Source organism: Bos indicus x Bos taurus, chromosome 24 (genome assembly GCF_003369695.1).
Source record: "Bos indicus x Bos taurus breed Angus x Brahman F1 hybrid chromosome 24, Bos_hybrid_MaternalHap_v2.0, whole genome shotgun sequence".
NCBI lineage: Eukaryota > Metazoa > Chordata > Mammalia > Artiodactyla > Bovidae > Bos > Bos indicus x Bos taurus.
In genome coordinates, this window is record NC_040099.1 from 43,787,069 (window position 1) to 43,800,552 (window position 13,484).

At 48.9% G+C, this 13,484-nt stretch overlaps 1 long non-coding RNA gene across 3 annotated transcripts; it reads left to right on the forward strand.

The window, feature by feature from the left end:
• The first annotated feature begins 3,454 nt into the window (after positions 1-3,454).
• On the forward strand, positions 3,455-13,064 carry LOC113882873. 3 transcript variants are annotated; one of them, XR_003508461.1, is made up of 3 exons: positions 3,455-3,819; positions 4,656-4,746; positions 9,637-13,064. It is a non-coding gene; the product is annotated as an uncharacterized LOC113882873 (long non-coding RNA). The 3 variants fall into 3 exon arrangements; XR_003508460.1 differs by having other exon boundaries at positions 3,569-3,819; positions 4,617-4,746; XR_003508462.1 differs by lacking the exon at positions 3,455-3,819 and adding an exon at positions 3,833-4,428 and having other exon boundaries at positions 4,617-4,746.
• The last annotated feature ends 420 nt before the right edge of the window (positions 13,065-13,484 follow it).

Here is a 13,484-nt window from a genome sequence, read left to right on the forward strand (position 1 = left end):
TAAGGTGTGAGGTGATAATCTCATTGTTCTTTTGCTGAGCATTTCCCTAATGATAAGTGATATTGATGATAGTTTCATGTGTCTCTTGGCCAGCTGTTCATATTCTGGAAAAATGTTCAGTTCCAACTTTTAACTGGATTTTTGGTTTTTGGAGGCTCAGTTGCGTGAGTTCTTCATCTATTTTGGATATGAACCCCTTTTCAGATATATTGTTTGCAAATGTTTTGTCATGTTCAGTATGCTGCCTTTTCATTTTGTGGATGCTTTCCTTTGCCATTGAAAAGCTTTTCAATTGAATGGAGTCCCATTGGTTTATTCTTCTTTTGTTCCCCTTGCTTTGGGGGACAGAGCCAGAAAATATTGCTAAGACTGATGTCAGAGTGTACTGCCTATGTTTTCTTCTAGGAGTTTCATGGCTTCAGGCCTTACATTGAAGCGTTTGATTCATTTGAGGTTGCTTTTGTAGATGGTACGAGAAAGGATTCCAGGTTGATTCTTGTGTATGCAGCTGTTGGTTTTCCCAATACCGTTCATTGAAGAGGCTATCTTCCCCCCATTGTATAGTCTTACCTCCTTTGTCATAGATGAATATATGCATGTGTTTATTTATGGGCTTTCAATTACGTCCCATGAACCTAGACAATACTTTTGTCCCAATAGCATACTGTCGTTATTATTCTAGATTTGTAGTACAGTTTGCCATCAGGGAGCATGATATGTCCAACTTTGTGCTGCTTTTTGTATTGACCATTCAGGTTCTTTTGTGTTTTCTGTCACATTTTAGAATTGTTTGTACTAGTTCTCCATAAAATTCTATTGATATTTTGACAGGAATGGCACCAAATCTCTAGATTGCTATGGGGTGTGGAATCATTTTAACAATACGAATTTTTTCAAATCCAGGAACACATTATATCTGTCCATTTGTTTGTGTTATTTCCAATTTCTTTCTTCAGTGTCTTCCAGTTTTCCAAGTATAGGTCTTTTACCTACTGGTTTAGATGTGTTCCTAGGTATTTAATTTTGTTAATGTCATTGTCAATAGGATTGTTTGTCTTAATTTCTCATTCTGATTGTTTGTTGCCAACGTATAGCCACGTAATCGATAAAAGCAGAGACATCACTTTTCCAACAAAGGTCCATATAGTCAAAGCTATGGTTTTTTCAATAGTCATGTATGGATGTGAGAGTTGGACCATAAAGAAGTCTGAGTGCCAAAAAACTGATACTTTCAAATTGTGGTGCTGCAGAAGACTCTTGAGAGTCCCTTGGACAGCAAGGAGATCAAACCAGTCAATCCTAAAGGAAATCAGTCCTGAATATTCATTGGAAGGACTGATGTTGAAGCTGAAGCTCCAATACTTTGACCACCTGATGTGAAGAGCCGACTCATTGAAAAAGACCCTGATGCTGGGAAAGATTAAAGCAGGAGGAGAAGGGGGCAACAGAAGATGAGATGATTGGATGGCATCATTTCAATGGACATGAATTTGAGCAAACTCCAGGAGATAGTAAAGGACAGGGAATCCTGATGTGCTACAGTCCATGGGGTTGCAAAGAGTAAGATATGACTTAGTGACTGAACAATAACTACTTTGTGTCTTGCAACTTAACTGAATTTTCCAATGAGTTGTATTTGCTTTGGGGAGTCTTCCTAAGGATTTTCTATATAAAGCATCTACAAACGGTGAGAGTTTTACTTTTTCCTTTGCCATTGGATTCTTTTTCTTATTTAGTTACTACGTCTAGGACTTCCTACATCATGTTGAATGAAAGTGGTGAGAATGGCCAGTCAGTGTTAGAGTTGGGTTTAAGCATAACTGGCCCTCTTTTTCTTCCTCCCTCTCCATCTCTCTGAGGCTTCCAGGAAGGACAGGACTGGTCCAGGGTCACACATGACTCAGCAAGGTGAACTGTACCATTATTCCTGTGCCCCCACCCCCCCAGGCTTGGGCATAGTTTTGTGTATCATGTATCTTCTTTGACCAGGTATCCACTTAGAGCTTTCCTATTTTTTTCTCTTTCTTTTTTATTTAAAAATTTTTTAAAGTGTGATAATACATTTATAGGAGACTTGGAAAATACAAAACAAAGTTACATATAGTTCAACTATATATTACAATTATTTTTTAAGTAGATAAATTCAGATTTTTAGTTGGAGTTTCAATATCAAACTCTCAAAAATTAATAGCATGAATATACAGAAAAGTAGAAGGGTATAGTAGACCTTAAAAGCACTATGAACCAACTCAACATAATTAAGATTTATAAAATTTTCACACAACAGCAGGGTACAAATTCTATTTAAGTTCCCATAAACTATAAACCAGGAGACATTGGAACATATCCAGGGCCACAAAACAAGGTACAAAAATTTCATGATTTTGTATTGAAATCATACAGAGTCTATCTCTTATCATTGTGGAATTATGTTAAAATCATTATCAAAAGATATTTGAAAATAACCACATATTTTCAAGTACAATGTTACAGTTACCAAGAGAGATCTTTGACTTAGCCATTGAATGCTGGGGCTAAGTCGCTTCAGTCGTGTCCGACTCTGTGAGACACCATGGACAGCAGCCCACCAGGCTTCTCTGTCCACGGGATTCCCTAGGCAAGAATACTGGAGTAGCCATTGAATAGAGCTTTCCTATTTTTAATGGGGTTGCTTGTGTTAGAGTTCTTTGTATATTTTGAGATATTTGTTTGCAAATATTATTTGATATTTTGTTTGCAAATATTTTTTCCCAGTTATATTGTGCTTTTGATTTTTTTGAACAAGGTCTTTCATACAGTAGCAATCTTTAATTTTAGTAAAGCCACAGAATCCCTTGTTTTACTTTCTGATTGCTTTTTTTGTGTTGTGTTTTAAAACTACAGAGCTTGTGATGTACATGACCAAACCCAAACTCATGTCAATTTTCTTTTATATTTTCTTCTAGAATTTTGAATAGTTTTGCATTTAAAATTTGTCTATGAATAATTTGGGGCTTCCCTGGTGGCTTGGTGGTAGAGAATCTGCCTGTCAGTGCAGGAGACGTGGGTTTGATTCCTGGGTTGGGAACATCCCCTGGAGGAGGAAATGGCAACTCACTCCAGAATTCTTGCCTGGAGAATCCCATGGACAGAGGGGCCTGGGGGCTGTAGTCTATGGGGTCACAAAAGAGTCAGCCATGTGTTAGTGACTAAACAACAACAACATGAATACTTTTGAGTGCATTTGGTGTAAGTTGTAAAGTTTGTACCTACATTTATTTCATCCCATATGGTTTCCAATTCATTGCTTTTAAGTTTTAGAAAAGTTTTGGGTTATTGTCTCCATTTCAGTTCGAATTTCCACAGTTTAAGGGATTCAGCAGTTCTACCTGCAGGAGGGCTGTCTCCCATGAAGTGTGAGGGAGGCATGGCCTGCACCTCCCACACTGACCACGGGGCGGCGCTGACCCACAGCGCTTCTGCTTTCCGGTGGATTTGGCTCCCAGCGCAGCTGAGAGGCGGAGAAGGCAATGGTAACCCGCTCCAATGATCTTGCCTGGAGAATCCCAGGGACAGGGGAACCTGGTGGGCTGCCGTCTATGGGGTCTCACAGAGTCGGACACGACTGAAGCGACTTAGCAGCAGCAGCAGCAGCTGAGAGGAGCTGTGTCTTCTGAGGCACCGCAGGGCTTCCATCTGGAACTCCCGGGTCAGCTTCTCTGCCTACAGGAGCTCAGTTCCCTTAGGACTCCCTGGGGTTTTGGCCTCAGGGAGGCCAACACGGGGCTGCGTCCACGCCGGGTCGTTTGTTGACGACCCAGGCAACCCGGGGAGGAAAAGGTGAGGAAAACGGAGAAGTTTGGAGAGACGTCTTTGTGTGAATGACTGCTGTTCTCAGTCGATCCAGAGAGACTTGGTGTGGAAAGCTGGGTTTTTCGTCAGTTTTGTGTGCAGCGTAGATGATGTCTAAGTTCTTTCTTTGGTATGTGGTGTCCAGTTTTCCCAGCACTGTTTATCCTTCCCCTTGGTGAGTCATTGGCCTCGTTGTCAAAGATTAACAGACCCATAGTGTGGGCTGAATTCTGGGCTGTCTGTCCTGTTCCTCTGGGTGGTGTGCCTCTTGTGCCAGCTGCTCACAATTTTGGTGACTGTAGCTTCACCAAATGCAGTGTGAAGTCTGGGAGGGAGATACCTCCTGCCTAGTCTCCTTTCTCAGGGTCCCCTTAGCTCTTTGGGATCCTTTGTGATTCCACACAAATTTTAGAAGGATTTGCTCTTTTTCTGTGAAAAATTTCATTGGAATTTTAGGAGGGCTTGCCTTCACTGTATACTTTGGGTAGAATGGACATTTTAACAATACTAATTCTTGCATTTCATGAGCAGGGGTATCTTTCCAGTGATTTGTGTCTTCTTCAATTTATTCATCATTGTAAAATTTTCAGTATGCAGGTATCTAACATCCTTTGTTAAATTTATTCCTTGGTATTTTGTTCTTTTTGATGCAGTTGTAAATAGTTTTGGTTTTTCTCTTTTTGATGGCTCAATATTAGTGTTTAGAAATGCAGTTGATTTGTATATATTGATTTTGCATCTTTACTGAATTCATTTCTAATTTTTTTGGTGGAATGATGTGGAAGATTGGAATTCCAAAACTCCACTGTTTCTACCACATCCAGGTCATCCACAACACAGAGAACAGCGGCTCCTAAAATGATTTTCCCACAGTGCCTCTAAATTCCATGTGGACTTCGGGTGAGCTGGATCTGGGTATGTCTTGGTCTCTATCTGGAGGTTTGATGTGGTTTTTCTGGAATGGTTTTGACATGGTGTTTTGAAAAGTAATTTACTAGTAATTTCAAATGTACAGACAACTTTACAAACATAAAAGCAAATTTTGTACTTGATTAAATATATTCCTAAATATATATGTTGACATTATTTAAAGTGGAATTGCTTTCATAAATTCTTTTTCAGATTATTTATTACTATGTACATGTATAAGATAAATGTTTATGAATTGATATTTTTTCCTGTAACTTTGCTGAATTAGTTGATTAGTCAAATAATTTTTTGTTGTTTTAGGAAGTTTTATCTGTAAGATGGTGTGATCTGTATTCTGTGAATTGATATAGTTTTAATTTTTCCATTCACACATTGAAAATTTTGTTTCTTTCCTTAAAACTCTAGGTTGAACTTCCAGGACCCTATTGAGTAACAGTGGTGAAGGTCAGCTTCCTGGCCTTGTTCTGATTTCAGGAGTAAATCTTTCAGTTTTTAACACTGAGCATGAAGTTTGCTACAGCTTTGTATATTATTCTTTTTAATATTGCACAAGTATTCTTTTATTCCTACTTTCTTGAGTGTTTGTGTCATGAGATAGCATTAGGGTTTGATTATAGTTTCTTCTGCAATAATTGATATGATAGTCTGTTTTTACATTGTGCCCTTACAGTGGTTCACTGCATTGCTTAGTTTTAATATGTGAAACAACCTGACATTTGTGGTGTCGAGATACTTGATTATGGCATCATCCATGCAATGTTCTGTTGGTTTCATGTTGCTCCAGTTTTGTGGAGGATTTTTGTGTTCATCAAGTATGCTGGTGTGGTTTTAGTTTTCTGAAGTATTTGTGTGATTTGATTAGATTTTTCTTGGTGTTGGTTTGGAGGGTTGACATCAGGGCTGGGAGTGGCGTGAGAGCTGGGTTATGGGTTATGGTTGCCGTTATGTGACCCTGCACATAGCCACCAAGGCTGCCTTCCTGTGACATACCTGTCCTGCCAGCTCCTGCCCAGCCCTCTAGAGACTCCTCACTCCCCAGAGGGCAAGGGTGACCACCCCCATTGGCATGCCTCTTGCCTCTGCCTGTCCATCCATCCTCCCTGAGTCAGGACACCACTTCCTCCATGAGGCTCCTGGATTCCGGCCTTGGAGCATCCTTCCCTCCCCCACATGTCCCCACAAGCTGTGTTGACCCCCAGGGTTTGTTGCCTCAAGAGGCCCCAGGATCACGGACTCCGCTGGGTTGAGATGAGGTCACTGACCTGTGTGTGAGGAGGGAGCAGAACTCACGGAGGAGAAGGCAAGATGAGAGCAAGAGACAGAGACAGGCAGGGAGAGACCGGGGGCTGATTGACCACAGAACCTTCAAGAGGAGCCGGTGCCCAACACCTGGATCTCGGGCTCCAGACCTGAGAACAAGCATCCCTTGTTCCAATACCCACTTCCCCCAGGGTCTGGTATGTGTCATGGGGGCTCAAGAAACAGATATCTGGTCTGTGGGGGAGGGACGCTGTGCTTGTTGAAACCCAGGACGGTCACTGGCCGCTTCCCCTCTAGACATAACCCGCACTCTTCCTGGGGGAGGAACCCAGGGTCCAAGAACCTCCTACTCATCCCTGTTATGGCTACCTCTCCCCCAACCCCTGCCGCCGGGCATCTCAGGCCTCAGCAAGGAGCCACAGCATTGCAGTGACCGCAGCAGTTGGCTGCAGGCCACCCCATCCCACCTCCTGACCTGAGTGTGGCCATCTGAGTCGCTCCCTGCGACCCAGGTGCCTAGTTTCACAGGACAGGTCCTTTCCTGGAGGGGGGCATCCAGTGGGCAGTGGTGACTGAAGCCTGTGAATCTGGCCAGAAAGGTCCTCCCCAAGAGCCCAGGCGCAGCTGGGCCCGAACAGATCCATCCCTCCCCTTCCGTACCCCTCAGAGTGAGGATAAGGCCCTAGTGACCCCCAAGAAGAGACATGACACCCAGAGGACTCGACCATCCACAGACCAGGGACTGAGTGTCCACCTCACTCCCTCAGAGAGAGCAGTGTCTTCACGAGGGCTGCCAGACTGGCCCGTGTCCCCACAAACATCCAGCTTCAGGGAACCAGGCAGCCAGAAAACCGCCTTGGGCAGGGGGCGGGGGTAGGATGGGCTGTGTTCATAGATCCCGCCTTCGGGAAGGAGGGCCGGCCTCAGGGAGGACGGACGGGCTCCCTTGCCGAGCACTCACTGACCGTCCCACTGGCGTCACCCTGACCCTCTCCCGCTCCCTGTGACCTCACCGCCTCTTTTGGAAACCCTCCTCTGTAGGCTCCAAGTGCCCACACTTACCACCTCAACCCCATCTCTCTCCATCTGCCCTTTTCCCGCACCGGGTGAAGAGGAGTGGGAACGCCTACACTGTTGGGTTCAGCAGTGTGGACGGGCTTCCCTTCTCTTCCTGGCTCGCGTCTAGCTGGACTCCGCGTGGTTCCCAGGGGTGCGGGGCTGGGTGCCTCCCAGCAGGGAGCAGCCCTGGCACTTGTGCCTGCAGCGCCACCTGCTGGTGTCTCCATCCTCCCGTTGGGCACAGTCTTCCCCCTCCCTCTCTACCTGGGATTATCTATCTCCTCGCCGTTGAGGGATCAGTTTCTTGCCCCCACCCCCTTCACCTCCAGCTCCACACCCCTCGTCCAGAATCAGGGATGACCCAGGACCCTCCCTGGGCTCCCCTTCCTGCCCACCCTTGGTCGTGTCCTCAGTCACCTGTGCTTAAGGGTGAGGGTTCCCTCCAGATGCTCCTAAACGCTTCACCCCAACATCCTCCCGGGGATTGGCCCCGGGTCATGTAGGGTCGGTCCACCCTCACCAGGCTCCGACTGCATGAGGAGGGCAGGCATCAGGCCTGCTGCATGCACTGCTGTGCCTCCCTCTGTATACGCAGTCATGACCCTGCCGCAGGACATGGGAAAGGCAGCCCTCCCCTTTGTGGGGAGATGTGACTGACCACAGGGTGGATGTCAGCTCTCGGCTCAGGGCAAGGGCAGCCGGGTGCTCGCTCCTGGGACCCTTTCCAACCCAACCTGACCCTGAGCAGGCTTTGTTCCCTTCCTGTTGTCCCTCTGTTGGCCTCGCTCTGTGAGCAGAGCAGGGCAATGTGGTCAGGGGTCACAGGCTGAGGCACATGGACTCTGGCTGACCCATGTGCTCCCCTGCTGGCCACATGGATCGGGCGCTGCACTGGGGCCTGTTTGGTGTGGGGTCATCTGCCTGCAGAGAGGCCATGCCTCTGCTCTTGGCTCCAGAGTTCACCTTGAGTCTGACAGGCGTGTCCCCGGCTCCCTGGGCCTTGCTCCAGGCTGCTCTGTGCTGATGGCGTGGTGCATGGTGGGGCTTCCTGAGTCTCCCGTGGGGGTTGGAGGCCAAGGTTGGGCACGTCGTGGCCCCACGTTGCTGTGACAGACCCCAATAAATCCCATACCTCAGGACTCAGGTGATCTTCCTGAGCTGCCACAGCCAAGGAGGATGGACCCTGCTCCACACCTCTGTCCTCACTGAGTTTAACCTGCATCCTTCATCATAACTAACCCCAAGTATAACAGCTTCAGAGACTTTTGGGAGCCTCTAAGAAAAGAGCTGGGAGGGGGTCTCTGGGACCTTGACTCTGCAACTGGGGTCAGAAGTGGGGGGTCTTGGGTCCCTGGAATCTGAAGAGCCCCTCTACCAGGGGAGGGCCAGGAGACCCCAGGTGGTAGTTAGCTGAGTCCAAGGCCCTCCTGGGTATGAGGCATCCTAGCCCCTTGCATCACCAAGAGGCTGGCTCCCTTCTCCCCCCAGCCCACAGGCCTGGTCCTTGCTTCTGAGAAATTTCCTAGGGTGGGGTCCTGGTGCTGCAGGTGCCCCCATGCTGTGGCCTCCTGAGTCTCCAGGGAGGATAAGGAGTGAGAGAAGGCTTGTCCACAGAAAGGGAGCTTCTGTCAGAACAGAGCCTGGGGCTGCCGCACCCCCACCTCCAGAAGCCCTGGGTGCATGGGGCAGGATCATGAGAGTGAGGCTCCTTCCCCTCCTGAGACATGCAGGACACATGGGACGCTGTTCACTGGACTCAGGGTTAAAACCTCCTGTGCAGGCCTGTTGGGTGAGAGACACCATTTAAAGACTGTTAATGGGGTGGAGTGGGCTGGGGGGGTGAAGCTGGGGTGGAGCAAGTTGGAAAGTCACCCGAGGACACGCTGTCCTTGCAGTGACCCCCCAGGTAAGCCCAGGTGGAGGTGGACCCTTCTAGTCAGACACCTCACAGGTCTGGGCCCTTGGGGGACAAGTATCCAAGCATCCCCAGTTCTTGTCTACACCTGCTGCAGTCAGGGCCAGCTCTGTCTTCATCTTCTTTTTTATTAATATTTTATTTGCATTTTTGGAGAAGATTTAGTGTCGTAAGAAACAGTGATTTTTTTTTTTCCCACACAAAAGTTTTAAAAATAGAGAATCTATTATCTTGGAAGAATAGAAGAAGTCTCTTTGCAAGCAAGGAGCAATTCAGATTGGAGGAACTAGTGAGGCAAGTTGTATGCAGGAAGTTCTGATTAATCCAGTTGTAGGAATAAGATGAATGTCTTCTTGTCTAGTTGTGTAAAGCTTCTAATGGGCTGTTTCAGCTCGACACTGGTAACACAACCAAGCCTCTAGGGTCCCATGTGTTGTGGACACAGGGCTGACTCACTCTCCAGAAGGCTGCGTCTGTTCACAGAAGCCACAAGCAGCTCCCAGGCGCCCCAGTCCTGTCGTGACTCTTGAGGGCACAGACCTCTGCTCTCTGTCTGCTTCTGCTCCTGCTGGGCGGAACTCTGCTTGGTCTCTCCACTCTGCTGACCGGCTCCTTAACTCTGGGTTTTTGTTTATGTGCAGGTGGATCCACGGCTTGGCTTCTGTAGACTTCTTAGCGCTGACCTGGATGGGACAGAAGACGGTTGATCTCCAGGCCTGGAGTCCGAGCCCGCCACTGCCCTGTCTTCTTCATGGCCAAGTTCTCACCCCTCCCTCTTGGGGGCCAATGGGATGGGGTGTCCACGGCAGGAGCAGGAGTCCATGACTAGATGCGGGTGCCCACACCAGGACTGGAGGGTCTGTCGGGAGCTGGAGGCCCCGGGGCAGGCAGGAGGGCTCCCACCGATCTTGTGGGTCCACACATCACAGATGTAGGCCCGCACACGGAGCACCAGGCTATTGATGGGACCAGTCCAGCCTGTGCAGGTGCCTGACCACCAAGTGGTCAGTACAGAATGTGCACAGGGCGCTCTGGCAAAGCTCCCACACTCCCGGGAGGACACTCAGCATGGTCCCTGGAATCACTGGGAGGTCAGCCTACAGGGTCCCCCACCCAGCCTAAGTTACAGTAAGAAACAAAAGACACCTCCGTGCAGGAAGACAGAATGTCAACAGACTGAACAGTGTCCTGAGGAAGGCAGGCTGGTGTCTGGGAACTGGGTGCTATAGTGGGGGTGAATGGGGGGGCTCCCAAATGCTATGTCCATGACATGACCCCAGAATCTGTGAATGGAACCTTATTTGGAAGTAGATCTTTGCAGGTATAATTGATTATAGATGTGGAAATGAGGTCATCCTGGATGGGGGTGGCCCTAAATCAAAGAGGGCATCCTTCTAACAGATGTAGACACAGAGGAGACACCAGGTGAAGATGGAGCCAGAGATGGGAGGGAGGTGGTCATAAGCCCAGGGACGCCTGGAGCCCAAAAAACTGGAAGAGGCAGGAAGGACCCTTCCCTGGAGCCTCTGGAGGGAGCACAGCACTGGGGTACCCTGACCTCAGACGTCTGGTCTCCAAGACTGAGAGAGGACAGGCTTCTTTTGTTCTGAGCCTCTGTGTGTGCTCATTTGTCACAGCTGCCCCAGGAAGCTCATGGAGCTGGTGAGAAGTGCCCTGCCCTGATCTAAAGCCTCCTTCCCATTAGGGGCAGCCCTCTGCACCTATGCTGTTTGCACTAAACACGAGGTTCACAGTTCACACTGAGCCTCAGCTCTGCTTCTGGGCACTGGCATTTGGAGGGTGAGGGCAGACACCACCACGTGACGAGCCCCCGCTGGGTGCCAAGTCTCTAGTGAGCTTGCCTGGGGGACAGGGGTCGGGGGTGACTGTCAGGGTTCTGTCCTTCATCACTGGGGGAAGAGATACCCTAGACACCCTTGAGGGAGGAGGGGCATGAAGGGTCGTGAGTGACTGGCTCAGGGCCCCTCCCAGCCATGCATCCCCACTGTGCCCTGAGGCCTGTCTCAGCTGTGAGCACACCAGCCTGGAGCCTCCCAGCAAGTCCCCGAGGTGAGGTAGCCCAGCAGACCCACCCCCTTCCTCCATGTCTAGCAGGAGGGACATCCCTTCTCCTTGCAACTCCAGGAGCCAATCTGCAAGTGGTTCTCGGGTTTGCAGGCTGAGCCCCTATTGCTGTGCTCCCCACATGAGCACCCAGAGCAAACTGTCTGTCCTGCTGCCTGAATGCCCCCCTCCCTCCACTCAGTATTGTCAGGAATGGATCAGGTGTTCTGTAGCAGCGTCTGAACCCTCCTATATTAGGGGTGTCCTTGTTCACAACCTGTCTCATTGTAAGTTGATTTTACTGTATTATTGATGTAGGAGATAGATGGGCTCCAGATTAGACATTTATAACTGGCCTCCTGTTTGCATGTCATGGCACACAAAGAAGTGGGCTTCAGGGTGAATACTTAACAACTGTTAGCTTTTCTGAGAGGAGAGAGGTGGGCTTCAGTCTAGGTATTTACAATCAGCCTCCTGGTTGCCCTCCGAAATGGAAGTAACAACAGAGAGTAAATAGCCATTGTTTGTCTCTTGTAAACACCTTACGGTAATAGTCAAGGTAAGGACAGAGAAGGGACAAAATCCTGTATGTGTAAAGGATTCAGGGATCTCTGCCCCTCACTCTTTTGGGACAAGGGAGACACTACACACGCACAGAAAGGCTTCTTGTGGCTCAAAACTCAAGAGATAATGCCAGGCCATGAGGAGTCTTGCTCCTCCCAGAAATCTTCACTTCAAGATCCATCTTGGCTGAGGGGTGAGTGTGCACCCAGGGGTAGGTCCCAGGGTAGGTCAGGTGTGGGAAAAGAAACCAGGTAGTTGGCCTGAAGGAAGACAAAGACCCGGAAGAAGTTCCTGCTCACTAGGGGGTTTGCCCACACCCTTTCTCTGCTGTGCTTCTCTCTTAACAAACCATTTCTCTATGTGCTGTCCCACTTGTTGTTTTTCTACGTCTCTAATAATTTTATACCTGCATTTACAGTTTCTGCCTCTGTGATAAATATATCTTTCACTGGGGGCAAAGATCCAGGGAAAAGTAGCTTCTAGCCTTTAGCCCTTGTTGGTCTGGTGGCTAGGATTCCTGGTTCCCATCCAGGCTTTCCAGGTTCAATTCCTGGGCAGGGAATTTAAGATCTCACTTCATATCACCGCTTGCTGCTAACTCAGTCATTAAGAGACACACCTCCTGGTGGCCATGACCCAACATGAAAAAAAGTGAAAGTGGAGTCGCTCAGTCACGTCCGACTCTTTGTAACCCCATGGACTAGCCTGTACCAGGCTTGTCCGTCCATGGGATTTTCCAGGCAAGAGTACCAGAGTGGGTTGCCATTTCCTTCTCCAGGGGATTTTCCTGAACCAGCAATCCTGCCTTGCAGGCAGACGCTTTACCCTCTGAGCCACCAGGGAAGCTTCATAATCCAACATGAAGAACCAAAAAAGGTAAAAAGGAGGTGGCACCCCACTAACTTGGAAAAACCCTGCCCTTCCCTCAGACGTACCTGCCTCTTCAGCATTAGTCTCACTCCTCTTCCCTTTGTCTTTACTGTTTAAAATCAAACCACTTTCTCCAGGTGGGCAAGAAGTTAAGCTGGGAACTTAGTTCCTGCTTCTCTGTTCTTTGGCCACTGAATAAAGCCTGTGCTGTGTTTGTCTCAGCCTTGATTTCATAATCACCTACTTGAGCCTGAATGGAAAAAGGAAACCCTCCCTGTCGAGACAGAGACCCCCTAGCCAGGGTAGGGCCTGAGCAGGGTCCCTAGGACTTAACTTGGTGACAGCCTGTGAGGGGACGGTGGTATCTGCCTGGGGTGAGTGGAGGGCACCCACAGCTGCAGCACTGGCTCCATTTACAGTCTGACTTGGTGACACTGGCTGCGCGTGTCCAGTCAGGAGGGACCCAGAAGCAGCACTTGGAGCCAGATCAGACATGCCTTTTCACAGGCTGTGGACGTACTGGGTTTTAAGACTCTGTATCTAGAAAATAAACTGAGCTGCTAGAAGCTGATGTGTGTTCTGGACTTGAAATCCACGTGCAGGGCAAAAGTTCCCACTGGATCTTGACTTGGAAGCTTCTGCACAGGTGATGTCTGCATCAGTGCTTCTTTGCCAAGTCCTCCAGGCCTCCTTGGTGGGCACAGTGGGACCCACACTCCATGGGATCCCCAACCCAGAGCCTGAAGGGCCAGTGCTGGCAGGGCCTGGGGACGAGAGTGGTCACTCCACCAACACTGCTCAATTCCTCCTCCCCGGGGACCCAGGAGAGGCAAGGCCGATAGCACAGGCCAAGCTTGATGCACTTCTCCAAGGGGGCCCCCAGGCCCTGCTCTGCTTACTCAGGCCCACTGTCTGCCCCTCCTGGTGCCCAAGTCCCACAGATTCACATTCCTCGTGTGGACATCCAAGTATACATACAGGTTGCCCCATG